Source organism: Rhinoraja longicauda, chromosome 23 (genome assembly GCF_053455715.1).
Source record: "Rhinoraja longicauda isolate Sanriku21f chromosome 23, sRhiLon1.1, whole genome shotgun sequence".
Classification (NCBI taxonomy): Eukaryota; Metazoa; Chordata; class Chondrichthyes; order Rajiformes; family Arhynchobatidae; genus Rhinoraja; species Rhinoraja longicauda.
The window spans coordinates 31,930,037-31,948,875 of record NC_135975.1 but is presented as its reverse complement, the minus strand read 5'-3'; the positions used below and the strand labels follow the sequence as shown (position 1 = coordinate 31,948,875).

The window sequence follows — 18,839 nt, the reverse complement described above, 5'->3', positions numbered from 1 at the left end:
ACGCTTTGCAGTGTTGTACGATCGCCCTGTGTTGGACTGGGGCAAAGACCTCATTGTTTTTATCACCGTTGGCACGCCGGTGGAAACTGGTAATTATTGGCTCAAACGAGCTATTTGAACCCGTTAATGGTCCTGGTGTCGACCCGGTTCTTTTGATGACCGTGGAGGGTAATGTTAGCCTCACCCGAGTGGCAAGGAACTGATGGGGTAGGCCCCGAGCCTCGCCTGCACCCAATCAATGGGGTGTCACATCAAGCTTGCGCGAATCTGCCCTTTGACATGACCCCGAATCCAGTTTCTGATTGGAAGGTTCGGTTCGAATGACCCACTTTGTATTGCAGTTCAAAGCAAAGATACTAGAGGAACAAGATAGACCACTCGCCCCTAAAAACCGTAGTACGTCACGGCGCCATTTTAGTAGGCGGAAACCCGCAGAAACATTTAAAAAGAAAAATCACAAAAATCTGTGGATTGATAGATGAGATGTATTCTGCATTTTAATGGTATCATCACACATACAGTTCCCCCACAACACTGATTACACCGCGAGAGGAAAAAACGAATGGCGGGTTTTGCCTACTAAAACGGCTCCTTTGCGTACTACACTTCAGTATAGGTGATTTTGACGGAGTGGTCCAGCTTGTTCCTCTTGTATCTTTGGCTCGAGATCCTTCTTCAGACTCTACTAAAGGGTGGGGAGGGGGGGGGGGGGGGGGGAGGGAGTTAAATGCAGTACGGAACCACATTAGTTTAGTTTAGTTTAGAGATGCACTGAATCGTTGAGTGATTGGAGCCGTGGTGGTGTTTTAAAAGAGCCTCGATCTTAGCAGTTTATATTGTCAGCAGCTTTGATTGAAGCAGTTGGTTCCAGTCTCACTATTAGACTGAACAACTCTGTGATAATTTACCACCTCACAATACTGATAAAATCACAACTTAGCTGCATTGTGTCTCGTGCTTTGCGGGCCGTCTATTTTGCATGATTTTCTTACACATGCTGTTGTGTTATTACAGGGTTGGAGATTTAATCCTGCTCTTTTATTTTGTGTGTGTTTCCCTCGCTCTCTGCAGCTAAGTGCCCTTCTGAGAGCATTGGTGTTTCTGCGCGGGTTTGCCACAAATGATTGCACCAAATAACTGTTAAGGCCTTCAGCGTGTGTCACCGCGCATTGAGGAGAACATTGAGCGGCTCTGAACAGCATTGCACGCGAGACTCCATTAGCCGAGGGTGGGGATATATTTGGGGGCTGATACATGGGTCCGCACATTATCGCCGCTGTTAGATGCACGAACCAAAAAGCACCGCGCTTCTTAAAAGAGGGCAAACAAAGCAGCCGGAGACGTGGCACAGCGGAGAATCCTTTATATCCCCACAGTCATTGTTCTTTTGTTTCCTGAAAGGCCATTAAATCGAATGGCAGGTTGTGATGAAAATTTAATTAAGGCACAGCTAAATCACAGTGAAGTGGTACATTTTGGCTCTTTTCCTCCATTTGCGTTTTGAGGAAGGATTAATAAGCTAAAAGCTAATGCATGGGCTGGAAGCAACGGAGAAGATGCAGTGTGCCATTCAGTGGCAAGTGCACTGATACCTTTGGGGTGTGCCTGGCGTCACGGGTTCATAGGTTAGAGGAGCAGAATTAGGCCATTCGGACCATCTATCTTTCCCTCTCAACCCCATTCTCCTGCCTTCTCCCCAATAACCCCTGACACCCCAGAGTCTTTTTTTAATTTGGGGATACAGTGCGGAAACAGGCCCCTCGGCCCACCAAGTCCCTGGTGACCAATGCACCCTGCACACTAACACTATTGGGCCAATTTGCAATTTTTACCAAGCCAATTAACCCACAAACCCGCACGTCTTTGGAGTGTGGGAGGAAACCGGAGCACCCGGAGGAAACCCAGGCAGGTCACGGGGAGAACGTACAAACTCCGCACAGACAGCGCCCGCAGTCGGGATCGAACCCGCGGTAAAGCAGCAACTCTACCACTGCGCCACTGTGCCGCCCCCTGAGTGGCGCTGCCCGCGTGCTTTCAAGCTACTGCACCTTCTGCCTGACGGCAGCAGGGAGAAGAAGGAATGACTGGGGGTAGGGGACCAGTCTTTGATTATGTTGGCCGCTTTCTTGAGGCAGCGTGAAGTGTAGATGGAGTCGATGGTCCAGTTCTTTATTCATTAACAGTCCAAGCAGCCGACAGAAGACGTGTGAGCGACGAGCTGCCACAAGTGGTAGAAAGAGCACCAGTGGGAACCACTGTTCATATTGCGTGTCATCCTCATCCATTTAACATTACAGTGAAAGGAAATTGCACATGAAAGGATATAATAGGTGGCGGAAGATTATGTCTGTGCATGTTGGCCGTATTCAGACGTGTACAATTGTTTTGCCATTATGGAAATATGCATTTTGCTGAATTTGTGGGGTAATATTTGTGGTGTATTTTGCTTCACGCATACACGTGTGAAGGTGGACTAGAAAAAAAACACCATGTGGCCTGGATTTAGACCGTAAGACCATAAGACACAGGAGCAGACGCAGGCCATTCGGCCCATTGAGTTTGCTCCACAATTCGATCATGGCCGATCTATTTTTCCCCCTCAACCCCATCCTCCTGCCTTCTCTCCCCCCCCCCCCCCCCCCACCCATTAACCTTTGACACCCTTACTAATCAGGCCTTGCGTCCTTTTATTCTGAGGCTGCTCCCTCTGGTGCGAGACTCTCCCAGCGACTGGAAGCATCCTCTCCACATCCGCTCTACTCATGCAGGCTCATGGCCCTTTTCCCAATAACCGGCTGATCACATTCCAATGTTGCACAAGAGACCAGAAGTGGGGAAATGAAGTGGGTCACAGGGAAGTCTCCAACGTTAACGCTCTCTGGCGGATGTGCCCACTGATGTGATGTCTTTCCTTCCGGTTGACATTAAAGGAAGACATTCTGTGCGATCGAGTGTTTGCACTACGAAGCCGGCATATTTCAAGATCAGTCATTAAGACTGCCTCATCTACCCACTCGACACGGAGCCGCTGCCTCACAGCGCCAGGGACCCAGGTTCGATCCTGACTAGGGGTGCTGTCTGTACAGAGTTTGCACCTTCTCCCCGTGAAGATTGAGGGGGGATCTTATAGAAACTTACAAAATTCTTAAGGGGTTGGACAGGCTAGATGCAGGAAGATTGTTCCTGATGTTGGGGAAGTCCAGAACAAGGGGTCACAGTTTAAGGATAAGGGGGAAGTCTTTTAGGACCGAGATAAGAACTTTTTTTTCACACAGAGTGGTGAATCTGTGGAATTCACTGCCACAGAAGGTAGTTGAGGCCAGTTCATTGGCTATATTTAAGAGGGAGTTAGATGTGGCCCTTGTGGCTAAAGGGATCAGGGGGTATGGAGAGAAGGCAGGTACAGGATACTGAGTTGGATGATCAGCCATGATCATATTGAATGGCGGTGCGTACAGGCTCGAAGGGCCGAATGGCCTACTCCTGCACCTATTTTCTATGTTTCTATGTGATGCCGTGGGTTTTCACCGGGTGCTCCGGTTTCCTCCCACACGCCTAAAAGACGTCCGGGTCTGTAGGTGAGTTGGCTTTGGTAAAATTGTAAATTGTCCCTAGTGTGTGTAGGATAGTGATAGTGTACGGGGCAATTGCTGGTCGGCACGGACTCGGTGGGCCAAACGACTTGTATCCACGCTGTATCTCCAAAGCCTAAAGTCGAAAGTCTGTGCAGTTCACTTTGACAAAGAATGTTTGGTTTCTAGATGATTTAAGGTCAGATCACCATGTGCCAGAACAGATTTCTGTATTGTAAAGTTGTTTATATTTTTTAATAGCCAAAGCTAGATTATGCAAGTGTGGGGAGGGGTGGAGGGGGTAGAGGCGGTATGTGTGATGGACTGAGCTAATACATCCACAAGTCACCACAATATCCTAGGCTGAGCCATTGCTAAACCAAACTGCGATGTGCAGTTGTATAGGGCCCTAGTGAGACCGCACCTGGAGTACTGTGTGCAGTTTTGGTCTCCAGATTTGAGGAAGGATATTCTTGCTATTGAGGGCGTGCAGCGTAGGTTTACTAGGTTAATTCCCAGAATGGCGGGACTGTCATATGTTGAAAGATTGGAGCGACTAGGCTTGTATACACTGGAATTTAGAAGGATGAGAGGAGATCTTATCGAAACGTATAAGATTATTAAGGGGTTGGACACGTTAGAGGCAGGAAACATGTTCCCAATGTTGGGGGAGTCCAGAACAAGGGGCCACAGTTTAAGAATAAGGGGTAGGCCATTTAGAACTGAGATGAGGAAAAACTTTTTCAGTCAGAGAGTTGTGAATCTGTGGAATTCTCTGCCTCAGAAGGCAATGGAGGCCAATTCTCTGAATGCATTCAAGAGAGAGTTAGATAGAGCTCTTAAGGATAGCGGAGTCAGGGGGTATGGGGAGAAGGCAGGAACGGGGTACTGATTGAGAATGATCAGCCATGATCACATTGAATGGCGGTGCTGGCTCGAAGGGCCGAATGGCCTCCTCCTGCACCTATTGTCTATTGTCTATTGATAGGAAGCTCCCTGCACTACATCGGTAGAAGTTTGTATGCCGTGGAAGACAGAACCTCCCAGTCCAACTTTTTTGCAGATGGATCTGCATCACACTCATTTCAAGGACCACATATCCATCTTGTGGTGTGTATTGTTCAGAAATGATTCATGCATACAGTAAGCAGACCTTTGTTGGAATATGGTGCCATTTCTACACCCACTTCCTTCAGTCGAGATACAATCCAGCATTACATTGGTCGTTTTCATTATTTACTGCCTTTGTCCAAGGCATTACAATGAACAACATGGGCGAACCTCCGAGCCTCTTTGGATTTTCATGGCTTACAGCTTTTCACCATTGAGACAGTACTCAGTCGTATGGAGCTCACAGTTTCTGGCATTCAGTACCATTTGTCACCGTCTTTTTACCGTGTCCTTCGGTCGATTGACATTCTTCGTAGTTCAGTTCTTCCAACTATATTGCGCACAGTTCCATCTATCTTCGAGTCAATGACATGCTTGGCCTTGAGGCATTCTATGCTATCATTTGAGACCATTATAAATCTGCTGCAATTACAGTGAAAAATGCCCATTGTCCCTATTCTCAAGCTCCCAGTGTGTCTCCATATTGTGTCTTCATATTGCACTTCGGTAGCTTACAACCCAAAGGAACAAGCACTGAATTCTCCAATCTTACGTGAAAACCACCTAGCTTTCCTGTGCCTCCAAACCAATGCACCCCGATGTCCTCTTGCCCCACTCTGGCATTCCCAGCGATTCTAAGGTTAGTTTAGCTTTAGATGCACAGAGTGGAAACAGGCCCTTTAGGCCCACCGAGCCCGCGCCGACCAGCGACCCCCGCACACGAACACTATCCTACACACACTTGGGACAATTTTACATTTACACCAAGCCAATTTACCGACACACTTGTACGTCTTTGGAGTGCGGGAGGAAGCCAAAGATCCCGGAGGAAACCCGCGCAGGTCACGGGGAGAACGTACAAACTCCCTACAGACGGCGCCCGTAGTCAGGATGGAACCTGGGTCTCCGGCGCTGTAAGGCAGCAACTCTACCGATGCTCCACCATTCCTTTAGCAGGAAATCAATGATTTCCCGATTTCTCCCTTCATAATCGACTGACATATTCCCGGCTAAATGAATGAACCATTAACTGAGGGAGCATTTGTTTGGGAAATCATAGTTTGGGCATTTGCAAAGTTATTATCTTAAAATCCTGGTATTGGAGGTGCAGCGGGTAGAGCTGCTGCCTCACAGCGCCAGAGACCCGGGTTCCATCCTGACCTCAGGTGCTGCCTGTGTGTGGAGTTTGCACGTTCTCCCCGTGACCACGTGGGTTTCCCTCCGGGTGCTCTGGTTTCATCCCACATCCCAAAGACGTGTGGGTTTACAGGTTAAATTCCCTCTATAAATTGCCCCCAGTGGATGGGAAAGTGGGATAACAGAATGACACCAGAAAGTGGGATAACAAGTGATCGATGGTCGCTGTGGACTCAGTGGGCCGGGAGGCCTGTTTTCACGCTGTATCATCAAAACTAAAATCAAATGATCCTGAAGATTTGCCATTCCTTATTGTCACATCTTTTCCACACTACCAGTTATTTTGCTTACATGACTTATGCCATGTTCCTGTCACTGAATTAATTTCAGATTCCTTGTGATGTGAGGCATGTTATCCTCTTCAGGCCTACCAGTTACTCGTTTTCATTTATGTTTTAGCCAGCTTAAGTTATAAATGGAGACAAAAGAAGGCACCCACACTTTAATTAGTACAGGTGTCAGGGGTTGTGGGCAGAAGGCAGGAGAATGGGGTTTAGGAGGGAGAGATAGATCAGCCATGATTGAATGGCAGAGTAGACTTGATGGACCGAATGGCCTAATCCTGCTCCTATCACTTATGAACCTATGAACTTATGAAACGTCACCTATCCAAGTTCTCCAGAGATGCTGCCTGACCCGCTGAGTTACTCCAGCACTCTGTGAAACATCACCTATCCATGTTCTCCAGAGATGCTGCCTGACCCGCTGAGTTACTCCGGCACTCTGTGAAACATCACCTATCCATGTTCTCCAGAGATGCTGCCTGACCCGCTGAGTTACTCCAGCACTCTGTGAAACGTCACCTATCCATGTTCTCCAGAGGTGCTGCCTGACCGGCTGAGTTATTCCAGCACTCTGTGTCTTTCTTTAAGTTATAAATGGCTTTCCTTGCTCCTGTCCGTCTCTTTTTATGTCCTTCTTATCGTTTTTATTACTTTTCATAAACCTTCCTCCAAGATGCCCATCTCATGTTAACACAAGTCTAGACATGGACAAGAGCATTTTGTAGAGTATATTTGGTCTTACGAGCTGGAATCTTGAGCAAACCGCAAATGCTGGAGGAACTCGGTGTGTCCAGCAGCATCTGTGGAGGGAATGGACTTAAGAACGGTCAGGACCCGAAACATCACCTGTTCGTACCCTCCACAGATGTTGCCCGATTCGTTGCGTTTGCGTTAGAGATGCAGCGCGGAAACAGGCCCTTCGGCCCACCGAGTTCGCGCCGACCATGCTAGCACTACCCGACACACACCAGGGACAATTTACAATGATACCAAGCCAATGAACCTGCGAACCTGCACGTCGTTGGAGTGTGAGAGGAAACCGGAGCACCCGGAGAAAACCCAGGCGGTCACGGGGAGAACGTACAAACTCCGTACAGACAGCACCCGTAGTCGGGATGGAACGGGGGATTCAGGTGCTGTGGGGCAGCAACTCTACCGCTGTACCACCGTGCCGCCCAGTTCCTCCAGCGTTTTGCTCGAGTATGTTAGTGGGAGAAGCTGGAGCGGCTGATCCTGATTGCTGAGCAGGCTCTGGTGCCCTTCAGACCGAGGACCACTCAGTGTGGCCAGGCTGTCGAAATGCTTCAAGTGTTTGTCAGTGGTTCTATCCGCAGCTCGGTGATTCCATGTAGGAGAGGCGCGCCATGACCACACATACTGAGCGTGTTCGACAAGCCCCGCCACTTCATCCCGCGCCCTCTGCCTGCCACTCTGGGGGGAGGTGAGCTTGATATCAAGTACCCGCTGTAATGATAGAGACCCCGCTTTGGCTGGGGACGGGCTGGTGCGTGGTTGGAGGGGCTTCACGCTCAGTGTGCTCTCACCACCGGTTGCTAATAGCAGGGGCAGGCAGACCGGACACGCTCCACACCGCTGCAGGCTCGCCGAGTTCACTCTGAGTGTTCTTCACCACCTGAGGCTGAGGGAGCTGGACCTCGACAGCTCTTGCTTTTCCTTCCAGCTCTCTTCAGTCTGAGTACTCGGGGGAAGTCTCGTGAGCCTAACAAGGAGAACAGGCCTTGAGTGGCGCTGCGTAGCAAGTGGGCTGCCGCTCAAGGATTAATTGAGTCTTCGGAGATGGCGGCACGGTGGCGCAGCGGTAGAGTCGCTGCCTCACAGCGCCAGGCACCCGAGTCCGATCCTGACTATGGGTGCTGTCTGTACGGGGTTTGTGCGTTCTCCCCGTGACCTGCGCGGGTTTTCCCCGGGTGCTCCGGTTTCCTCCCACTCTTAAAAGACGTGAAGGTTTGTAGGTTAATTTAGCTTTGATGAAATTAACTGTAAATTGTCTGAAGTGGGTGTAGGATAGTGCTAGTGTACGGGGTGGTCTCCGGTCGGCGCGGACTCGGTGGGCCAAAGGACCTGTTTCCAAGCTGTGCCTCAGCGTAGAGACAGGCCCTTTGACCCACCGTGTCCGCGCCAATCGGCGATCACCCCGTACACTAGCACTATCCTACATACTGGGGACAATTTACACTTTGCAGAAGCCAATTAACCTACAAAAATGTACTTACGTGGAGTGTGGGAGGAAGCTGGAGCACCTAGAAAAACTCCGTGCAGGTCAAGGGGAGAACGTGCAAACTCCGTACAGACAGCACCCGTAGTCGGGATCAAACCCGGGTGTCTGGCGCTGTGAGGCAGCGACTCTGCCGCTGCGCCACTGTGCCACCCGTCAAACACCTCTTTTTCCGACCTATGGATCAAAGCTCACTTAAGATCGAATGGCTTCCGGTGTGGAAATGCAAAAGCTAGCAGAGAAAACAATAGCCTGGATTTTTCATTTCACTATACAACACTACCTTGGTTTATCCACAGTGGTGTGACTTTAGTTTGTTCATGAGAGGAGTCAAATATAGCTCAGCTACCCTCTTCCGTGCTGAGTTCCAATGCACTTTCATAGAGGAGGCCATTCAGCCCTTCGAGCCTGTACGCACCGCCATTCAATATGATCATGGCTGATCATCCAACTCAGTATCCCGTGCCTGCCTTCTCTCCATACCCCCTGATCCCTTTAGCAAAAAGGGCCACATCTAACTCCCTCTTAAATATAGCCAATGAACTGGCCTCAACTACCTTCTGTGGCAGAGAATTCCACAGATTCACCACTCTCTGTGTGAAAAAAAACTTTCTCATCTCGGTCCTAAAAGACTTCCCCCTTATCCTTAAACTGTGACCCCTTGTTCTGGACTTCCCCAACATCGGGAACAATCTTCCTGCATCTAGCCTGTCCAACCCCTTAAGAATTTTGTAAGTTTCTATAAGATCCCCCCCCTGAATCTTCTAAATTCCAGCGAGTACAAGCCGAGTCTCCAGTTCAGTTTCGTTTCCAGTTCAGAGCTGTACTTTGACACAAGTGCAGTTAAAGATTCAGCACGGAAGCAGGCCCTTCAGCCCACCGAGTCCGCGCCGACCATCGATCGCCTGTTCACAGTGGTCCAATGTTATCCCACTTCCTGCGCATTCGGGGGGATATGCAGAGGGCCAATCAACCGACAAACCTGCACGTCTTTGGGATGTGGGAGGAAACCGGAACACCCGGACAAAGTACGCATACTGTCACAGGGAGAACATGTAAACTCCACACACAGACAGCACCCGAGATCAGGATCAAGCCCGGGTGTCTGGTGTTGTGAGGCAGTGGATCTACCCGCTGCGCCAATGTGTTGCGCTTCCTGTAAGTCACCGTTCTTTCTCTACCTTTATTCACCTTTCTTCATCTTAACTTTATTGTCTAACGCGTGCATTGTGGTGTCTTTTCGGAGCTTGCTTTCATTTGACACTCGGTTTCATTCTGCAGGTTTTTTTTTTTTAATAGAAAATGGCTTACGAACAATGTCATTCTGTTTGCGGTATTAATTATGGAAAGATTATCACTGGGCTCGACACGTTGTAATTTGGAATGCTGCTTAATACTGACTGTGCGCACGAACAATGAAGGTGAAGTCAAACTGTGCACTATTGGTAGCACACAGGTCATGCTTCCGAACACAATTCCCCTTTTCAATCATCTCTCTGCTTTGTTCAGCTGCTGACATTCTTGCCTTTGCATGATGAAGGTTGTACATTAACACCGTAGCCCTCAACCTGAACGGATGATAATGCCTGGATATATACGCAAAGTTCCTGCAGTGTTGCATTTACACTCTTTCAGTGTGAGCTTAGTTTCGAGATAAAGCCCCTTAGGCCCACCGAGCCCGCACCGGCCCTTCGACCACCCGTCCGCACTAGTTCCATGATATCCCACTCTCTCATCCGCTCCCTGCTCACGCACGGCCAATTAACCCACAAATCCCGCACGTCTTTGGGATGTGGGAGGAAACCGGAACGCCCGGAGGGAACCCACACGTTCCCAGGAAAAACATGCAAACTTCAACGCTAACAATCTGGGAAAGGGTGCAGACGTTTACCAGAAGGATGCTTGTTCAGAGGATATTAGCCAAAGGGACAGATTTGGATTGGAACTCAGAGATTGAGGGGGGAAACGATGGAAGTATATGGTGAAGATGGACACAAAATGCTGGAGTAACTCAGTGGGTCAGGCAGCATCTCAGGAGAGACAGAATGGGTGACGTTTCGGGTCGAGACCCTTCTTCAGTCTGATGTCAGGGGAGGGGGCGGGACAAAGGTAGGATGTAGTGGGAGACAGGAAGACAGAGGGAGAACTGGGAAGGGGGAGGGGAAAGAGAGGGACAGAGGAACTATCTGAAGTTAGAGAAGTCAATGTTCATACCGCTGGGGTGTAAGAACTGCCCAAGCGAAATATAAGGTGCTGTTCCTCCATATTGCGCTGGGCTGCACTCTGACAATGGAAGAGGCCCAGAACAGAAAGGTCAGACTGGGAGTGGGAGGGGGAGTTGAAGTGTTGGGCCACCGGGAGATCAGGTTGGTTAAGGCGGTCTGAGTGGAGGAGTTGAACGCACAGACAGGATGGACAACCTTTATTCCCAGGATAACAATATCAAATTCTAGAGGGCATAGTTTTAAGGTGAGAGGAGCAAAGGTTGAAGTAAATGTGCGAGGTGAGTTTTTGACTCAGAGGGTGATGAATTCCTGAAACGTGCTGCTTGCTGGGGGTGATGGTGGAAGGTGATACATTGGTGACATTAAAGATGCTTTTGGACAGGGAATATGATACTAATCTTAAAGAACGGTCCATGAATATGCAAGGAATGGTGGGATATGGATAATATATTCCTTTATTCGTCCCACACCGGGGAAATTTACAGTGTAACAGCCGCAAAGTGGAAAGCAAGAGATCATTCATTATAAATAAAAGTAAAGACAAGGATAAATTGTCATTGTTCCAGTGAAGGAGTCTGCCACTGAAGGAGCTACTCAGTGCAGTGACAGGGTCCTGCATGGGGTGGGAGTCGTTGTCCAGCAGCGATGTTAACTTTGCCATCATCCTCCTCTCTCCCACCACCTGCACTGAGTCGAGGGGGCAACCCAGGACAGAGCTGGCCTTCCTGACCAGTTTGTCGAGTCTCTTCCCTTCCACCGCTGAGATGCTGCTGCTCCAGCAGACCACTCCATAGAAAATGGCCGATGCAACCACCGTGTCGTAGAAGATCCTTAGCAGTGCCCCCTGCACTCCAAAGGACCTGGGTCTCCTTAGCAGATAAAGTCTGCTCTGGCCCTTTCTGTATAGCGCATCGGTGTTTTCAGTCCAGTCCAGTTTATTGTTGAGGTAGACACCCAGGTACTTATAAGAATCCACCCTCTCGATGTCCATTCCCTGGATGTTCACCGGTGTCGGGGGGACCTGGCTGCGCCTGCGGAAATCTACCACCATCTCCCTGGTTTTCCCCGCGTTGATCCGGAGGCGGTTCCGCTGGCACCAGTCCACAAACTCCTTGATCAGTTCTCTGTACGCCCTGTCCTCGTCACCCGCGATGAGGCCGACGATGGCAGAGTCGTCAGAAAACTTCTGCAGATAGGAGTCTGCAGAGCTGTGCCTGAAGTCTGCAGTGTACAGGGTGAACAAGAATGGAGCTGGCACTGTTCCCTGCGGAACCCCAGTGTTGCAGATAAGAGTCGGTCTGGGCTACATGTTCGGCATAGACATTGTGGGCCGAAGGGTCTGTACTACCCTATGTCCACGTTCTATGTTCAGTGAAAGGTTTAATTTTACCATGTTTAACATAATAACCGGGCGACTGTGCTTTTAAATGGATTACAGGCCCCACTTTAATAACCCTAAAGCATTGAAAGAGGCAGAGTGGATGGAATACTGTACCACTTATGCTTAGTTATTAAAGTGTCTTAGCCGAGGCCTCCTAATGACAAGCCCCCCCCTCTCAATCAACCACCCCATTGGCATAAGACCCTTAATCTCGGTGGTCTGTGGGAGAAACAGACCGGTTTTTAGTGGCAGCCCAATTGATATGCTAGGCGTAGCTGGGTCAAGCTCCGAGCTTCTGAATACAAGCCGGCTTCTGTAATTTATTTGCCTCTACCTGATGCTCCAAGGATCAGGAGACTTAGTGAATGGAGTTATTGATGGCTACAACGGGTTGCTTGAACTGCGTCAGGATGCAATTTACTTCAGCTAGAAAGGAGGACTAAGCATTAACACATGTAAGTCTGACAATTAACAGAACAGAGAAAAAAAACGTAGGCTCAGACTTTGTAGGATTTCAACCAGACTGTTCGGACCCCAACGACTTTAATTTTAATTTTTGCTTGATTTTTGTGTGTGGCTTTCTTGCCTGAACGGGACACATCACCTCAGTGCCTTTGATAACAGCACAGCGGCCTTTCAGTACTCCACTTTAATTTTAGATTTAGTTTCAGAGATACAGCGCGGAAACAGGCCCTTCGGCCCGCCGAGTCCGCGTCGACCAGCGATCCCCGCGCACCGATACTATCCCACACATACTAGGGATGATTTACACTTATACCAAGCCAATTAACCTACAAACCTGTACAGCTTTGGAGTGTGGGAGGAAACTGAAGATCTCGGAGAAAACCCACGCAGGTCGCGGGGAGAACGTACAAATGTACAAACTCCGTAACAGACAAGCACCCTTAGTCAGGATCGAACCCTGGTCTCTGACGCTGTCAGGTAGTAGCCCTACCGCTGCATCACTGTGTCGCCCTATGTTTTAGAACATACAACATATTCTATGTTTTAAGGAATATATATAACAAGGTGTTGGCAGAGGAGGTGGTGGAGGTAGGTAGATACAACGACAAAGTTTGAAGGGGATTTGGATAGGGGCATCATGATCAACTCAGACATTGTGGGCTGAAGGGCCTGTCCCTGTGTTGTACTTTTCTAATGTTCAAATATTCAAGTGAACAACATTCAACAATTACAAACAAAATGAATTTAGGAAAAAAACGAGAAATTTAGTCGTGCTGGGAATGTGGAAACTGTCAAGGAAAGTGTGGGTAAGAAGATAGCCCCTAGTTGAGTCTTGCCTCAACTCCCGAAGTCGGGATCGATCCCGGGCCTCTGGCGCTGTAAGCGCTGTAAGGCAGCAACTCTACCGCTGCGCCACCGTGCCGCTCTGACGCACAGGCAGCGAATCTCAAGTGAGAGTGGTATTCACCGAGACACAGGTCTCGGGCGCATATCACCCAGAAACGTTGCAAAGCTGATCGCTATCCCGTGAGAGAGAGGGAGAGGGAGAGAGCTACCACAAATGGCGGCGTGGGCAGTCACCTGCCGCGCGGGTTTAGGTTTAGTGTGCGTGGGATGGAACTGCAGGTGCCGGTTCACTCTGAAGGTATACACAAAATGCTGGAGGAACTCAGCGGGGGGACAGGCAGGCAGCATCCCTGGAGAAAAGGAACAGGTGACGTTCCGTGCTGAGACCCTTCTCCAGACTGAGGGTCAGGGGAAAGGCAAACCAGACATATAGAACAAATGAATGAAAGATATGCAAAAGGTAATGATGGCCAAGGAAAGGTGGGTCTCCAGGGAGTCAAGCCAGAGGGAAACTAGAGGTAGGAAAGGTCCAGAACACTTACCCAACAAAGGCCCTTAACCCATCAGACCTCTTGTTTCCCCCTCCCCTGACTCTCAGCCTGAAGAAGGTTTTTGACCCAAAACGTCACCCGTTCCTTTTCTCCAGAGATGCTGCCTGACATGTTTAGGTTTAGGTTCATTATTGTCTCGTGTACCGAGCTACAGTGAAAAGCTTTGTGTTGCGTGCTGTCCACACGGATCAGATAATACCATACATAAATACAACCTACTCAAGTTGTAAAACAATAGACAATAGACAATAGGTGCAGGAGGAGATCATTCGGCCCTTCGAGCCAGCACCGCCATTCAATGTGATCATGGTTGATCATTCTCAATCAGTACGCCGTTCCTGCCTTCTCCCCATACCCCTGACTCCGCTATCCTTAAACGCTCTATCTAGCTCTCTCTTGAATGCATTCAGAGAATTGGCCTCCACTGCCTTCTGAGGCAGAGAATTCCACAGATTCACAACTCTCTGACTGAAAAAGTTTTTCCTCATCTCAGTTCTAAATGGCCTACCCCTTATTCTTAAATTGTGGCCCCTTGTTCTGGAGTCCCCCAACATTGGGAACATGTTTCCTGCCTCTAACGTGTCCGACCCCTTAATAATCTTATACTTTTCGATAAGATCTCCTCTCATCCTTCTAAATTCCAGTGTATACAAGCCTAGTCGCTCCAGTCTTTCAACATATGACAATAGGTAGAGCAAAGAGGAAGATACAGAGTGCAGAATATAGTTCTCAGCATTGTAGCGCACCAGTTCCAGGGACAAAGTCCAATGTCCGTAATGGGGTAGAGGTGAATCGGACAGTACCCTAGCTTATGGAAGGACCGTTCTTTAAGACCTGTATCAGAGTTTGGGTTTAGGTTGAGGTACAGTGAAAAGCGTTGTTTCGCATGCTATTCAATCAGATCAAATGTACCACATATAAATACAGTCAAGTACAATAGGTAGAGCAAAGGGGACAGTTCTTTTGCACGACGATGCTGAGAATATATTTCTCAGCATCGTCGTGCATCAGTTCCCGTGCCCGCATGTCGACTGTTTCCTGCACTTCTGTTTATATTTCAGCTTGAGTTCAGCTAGTGTGGCACGGCTGGTAGAGCTGCTGCCTCACAGCGCCGGAGGCCCAGTTTGATCCGTTCCTCGGGTGCTGTCTGTGTGTGCGGAGCTCGCACGCTCTTCCTGTGACCACGTGGGTTTTCTCCGGGTGCTCCGGTTTCCTCTCACATCCCGACGACGTGCGGGTTTGTAGGTTAGTTGTTTGTCCCTCTGTAAAACTGCCCGCATGGCTGGGGTGGGCATGTCAGTTAGGTGCTCTACATTGACCCTTGTGTGTAATATCTGGAGGAGGAAATTGAAAAGAAAATGGAGTAACGAAGATCGTCACACAAAGTGCTTGAGCAACTCAGCGGGTCAGGCAGCATCTCTGGAGAAGAGGAATAGGTGACGTTGGATCGGGTTAGTGTAGGATTAGTGAAAGTGGGTGGTTGATGGTCAGCGTGAACTTGATGGGCCAAAGGGCCTGTTTCCATGCTAGAACTCTCTGTGTATTAAAAAAAAGAAATGGAACATTAGCCGGGATTGCCATCCTCAATAATCTACAGTGATGCTGCGACTTGTAACTTGCATCTAGCTCGGTCCTTGTGACAATGTCTCCTCTCTTTGAGAATGTCGCCTCTTTGCAAGGAAGTCCATTGCCTCCTAAGATAGACGCAAAATGCTGGAGTAACTCAGCGGGTCAGGCAGCATCTCCGGAGAGAAGGAACGGGTGACGTTTCAGGTCGAGACCCTTCTGAACGTCTGAGGTTGGGCCTCGACCCGAAACGTGTCTGAAGAAGGGTCTCGACCCGAAGCGTCACCCATTCCTTCTCACCAGAGATGCTGCCTGTCCCGCTGAGTTGCTCCAGCATTTTGTGTCTTTGTTCGGTTTAAACCAGCGTCTGCAGTTCCTTCCTACACACTCCATTGTCTCCTTGTCTATTGTCCATTGCCCTGCACAGACAGGGAGTATCATGTATAGCCCTGTCCGAATGCAATGCCCATTCAGACATTCATGACTTAGTTCCATTACACACCTTATCCTCAGGTTCCCACTCCTGAGAACTGCTCAAAACCCCAACGTTTAGGTTCGGGTTTAGGTTTATTATTGACCCGTGTACTGAGGTACAGCGAAAAGCTTCATTTTGCATGTTGTCCAAACAGATCAGATGTATCACGAAATACAATCAAGTCAAACTCAAGTACAGAATGTAGAAACAAGGAACTGCCGACACTGGTTTACAGAAAAGGACACAAAGCCGGCTGGGTGGCGCAGCGGTAGAGTTGCTGCCTCACAGCGCCAGCGACCGGGGTCGGATTCTGACTACGGGGTGCTGTCTGTACGGAGTTTGCACGTTCTCCCCGTGACCACGTGGGTTTTCTCCAGATGCTCCGGTTCCCTCCCACACTCCAAAGACGTACAGGTTTGTAGATTCATTGATAATTGTAAATTGTCCCTGGTGTGTAGGGTAGTGCTAGTGTACGGGGTGATCGCCGGTCGGCGCGGACTCGGCGGACGGCGGGGTCGGCGGGCCAAAGGGCCTGTTTCTGCGCTGTACCTCTAAAGCCAAAGGTCTAAAATGCCAGAGTAACTCAGTGGGTCAGACGGCATCTCTGGAGAACATGGATGGGTGACGTTTCGGGGTCGGAACCCTTCTGCAGATGGACCTCAAGTACAATAGATGGAGCAAACATAGAAAACATAGACATAGAAAATAGGTGCAGTAGTAGGCCATTCGGCCCTTCGAGCCTGCACCGCCATTCAATATGATCATGGCTGATCATCCAGCTCAGTATCCCGTACCTGCCTTCTCTCCATACCCCCTGATCCCTTTAGCCACAAGGGCTCAACTAACTCCCTCTTAAATATAGCCAATAAACTGGCCTCAACTACCTTCTGTGGCAGAGAATTCCACAGATTCACCACTCTCTGTGTGAAAAAAAAAAGTTCTCATCTCGGTCCTAAAAGACTTCCCCCTTATCCTTAAACTGTGACCCCTTGTTCTGGACTTCCCCAACATCGGGAACAATCTTCCTGCAATCTAGCCTGTCAAACCCCTTAAGAATTTTGTAAGTTTCTATAAGATCCCCCCTCAGTCTTCTAAATTCCAGCGAGTACAAGCCGAAAGGGACAGATACAGATTGGAAGATTCAGAATGCAGATGGTGGATCTCAGCACTGTAGCGCATCAGTTCCCTGGACAAAGTCTAACTTCCTCAATGGGGTAGAGGTGAATCGGACAGTGCCCTAGCTTATGGAAGGACCGTTCAGAAGCATGAAAACGATGGGGAAGGAGCTGTTCCTGAGATACACAATTCACAAGTGAGAAACGCGGCTGTGATCTGAGTTCCTACACGGCAGAAGACGCCCGCAGAGATGGGTTGTCCCACACGAATGGATAGCCTGGAGAAAAATTATAAATCTCATTTTGCCACCCTTAATAATAAAGCAGATATGAACAAATTCTGCCTGAGCCTTTCTCCGACTGATAATGATATTCTTTTAATAGATTTTACTGCAGATGAGGTTTTAAATGCTATTGACTGTTTTAAAAAGGTTGCTGCGGCTGTCCGGGATGGCAAGGGATTGATGGGTTTAGCACAGTGGGCACCAACTTGTTAACCGGTATATATTCATCCTGGCTCAGAAGCAGCAACATTCCCGTTACTGTCGAGAACCGTTTAGTTTTAGTTTTGTTTGGAGATACAGCGCGGAAACAGGCCCTTCGGCCCACCGAACCCGCGCCGACCAGCGATCCCCGTACATTAACACCACCCTACGCGCACTCGGGACAGATTACAATTTTACCAAAGCCAATGAACCTACAACCCTGGACGCCTTTGGAGTGTGGGAGGAAACCGAAGCACCCGGAGAAAACCCACGCGGTCAAATGAGAATGAACAAACTCCGTACAGACAGTTATAGAAAGCTCCGTGTGACGCTCGCACGTTCTCACTGTGACCGCGTGGGCTTCGTCCCGGTGCTCTGGTTTCCCCCCACATCTCAAAGACGTGCACATTAATTGTTCTCTGTAAACACCCCCTGGTGTGGCTGGAGAGGGTGAGAAAGAGGGGTTACATATAACTCGTGTGATCGATGGTCAACACGGACTCGGTGGGCTGAAGGGCCTGTGAATCCTAAATTCAAGTAAACTAAATATAATTGTATCTAATTACTCCACCTCCTCTGGCGGGCGGTGCATTTCGGATATCAACCACTCTCTGTGCAAAACATTCAATAAATGGATGACCTTAGTACTTGAAAAATAACTGTGTTTATTCTACGAGAGTGAATTTAATTGCGTACCACAGATTTTTGGGTAGTGATTTGAGAATTGAGTAAGAGTCTAACATTGCCCAAACACCCGGTTGCTTGTTGTTTGCCAAAACTTATATTTTAGGCCTCCAAGCTCAGAGGACAGCCTTGCAAGAAAGCTATGAGTCACAATTAGAGGAAAAGCTGAGAATGAAACGCGCAACTTGAAGAGACGCAAGAGCAATTGTGTAACAATTACCCATTCAGCCTGTGTGTGTGGCCTACGGTTTTCTCCGCTGCAGTTCAGCTAACATAAAATGGCAGATTGAATTGCCACAATTGCCCCATTTCCTTCAGTCCGCGAGGAGGCAAAATGGCTCTGACTGCTGTCAAAAACCAAAATTGCAACGGGTAAGGAATGGAAAAGGCTGTGTTGGTGGCACTTTAAGGTCAAGTTGGCTATGGATGTTGTGGTTCGAGACCAGCCTTCTGGAGATGAAGTCTGCTTCCAAGATGGTGTCAAACCCAGGTGACTATCTGTGGGCTGGCCGCAGAAGCAGATCTCCACTCACATATTACAATCGCTTCACGCTCTTAGATCTCTACTCCTACAGCAACATTTCCCTTATCATGTATCTATACACCGTAAATGGCTTGGTTGGTCTCATGTATTGCCTTTCCGCTGG

At 48.9% G+C, this 18,839-nt stretch overlaps 1 protein-coding gene across 5 annotated transcripts in view; it reads left to right on the top strand.

The window, feature by feature from the left end:
- The window catches only part of sox5 (SRY-box transcription factor 5), a 278,595-nt gene that overhangs the window by 34,965 nt on the left and 224,791 nt on the right, over positions 1 to 18,839 (top strand). The window lies entirely within an intron of this gene.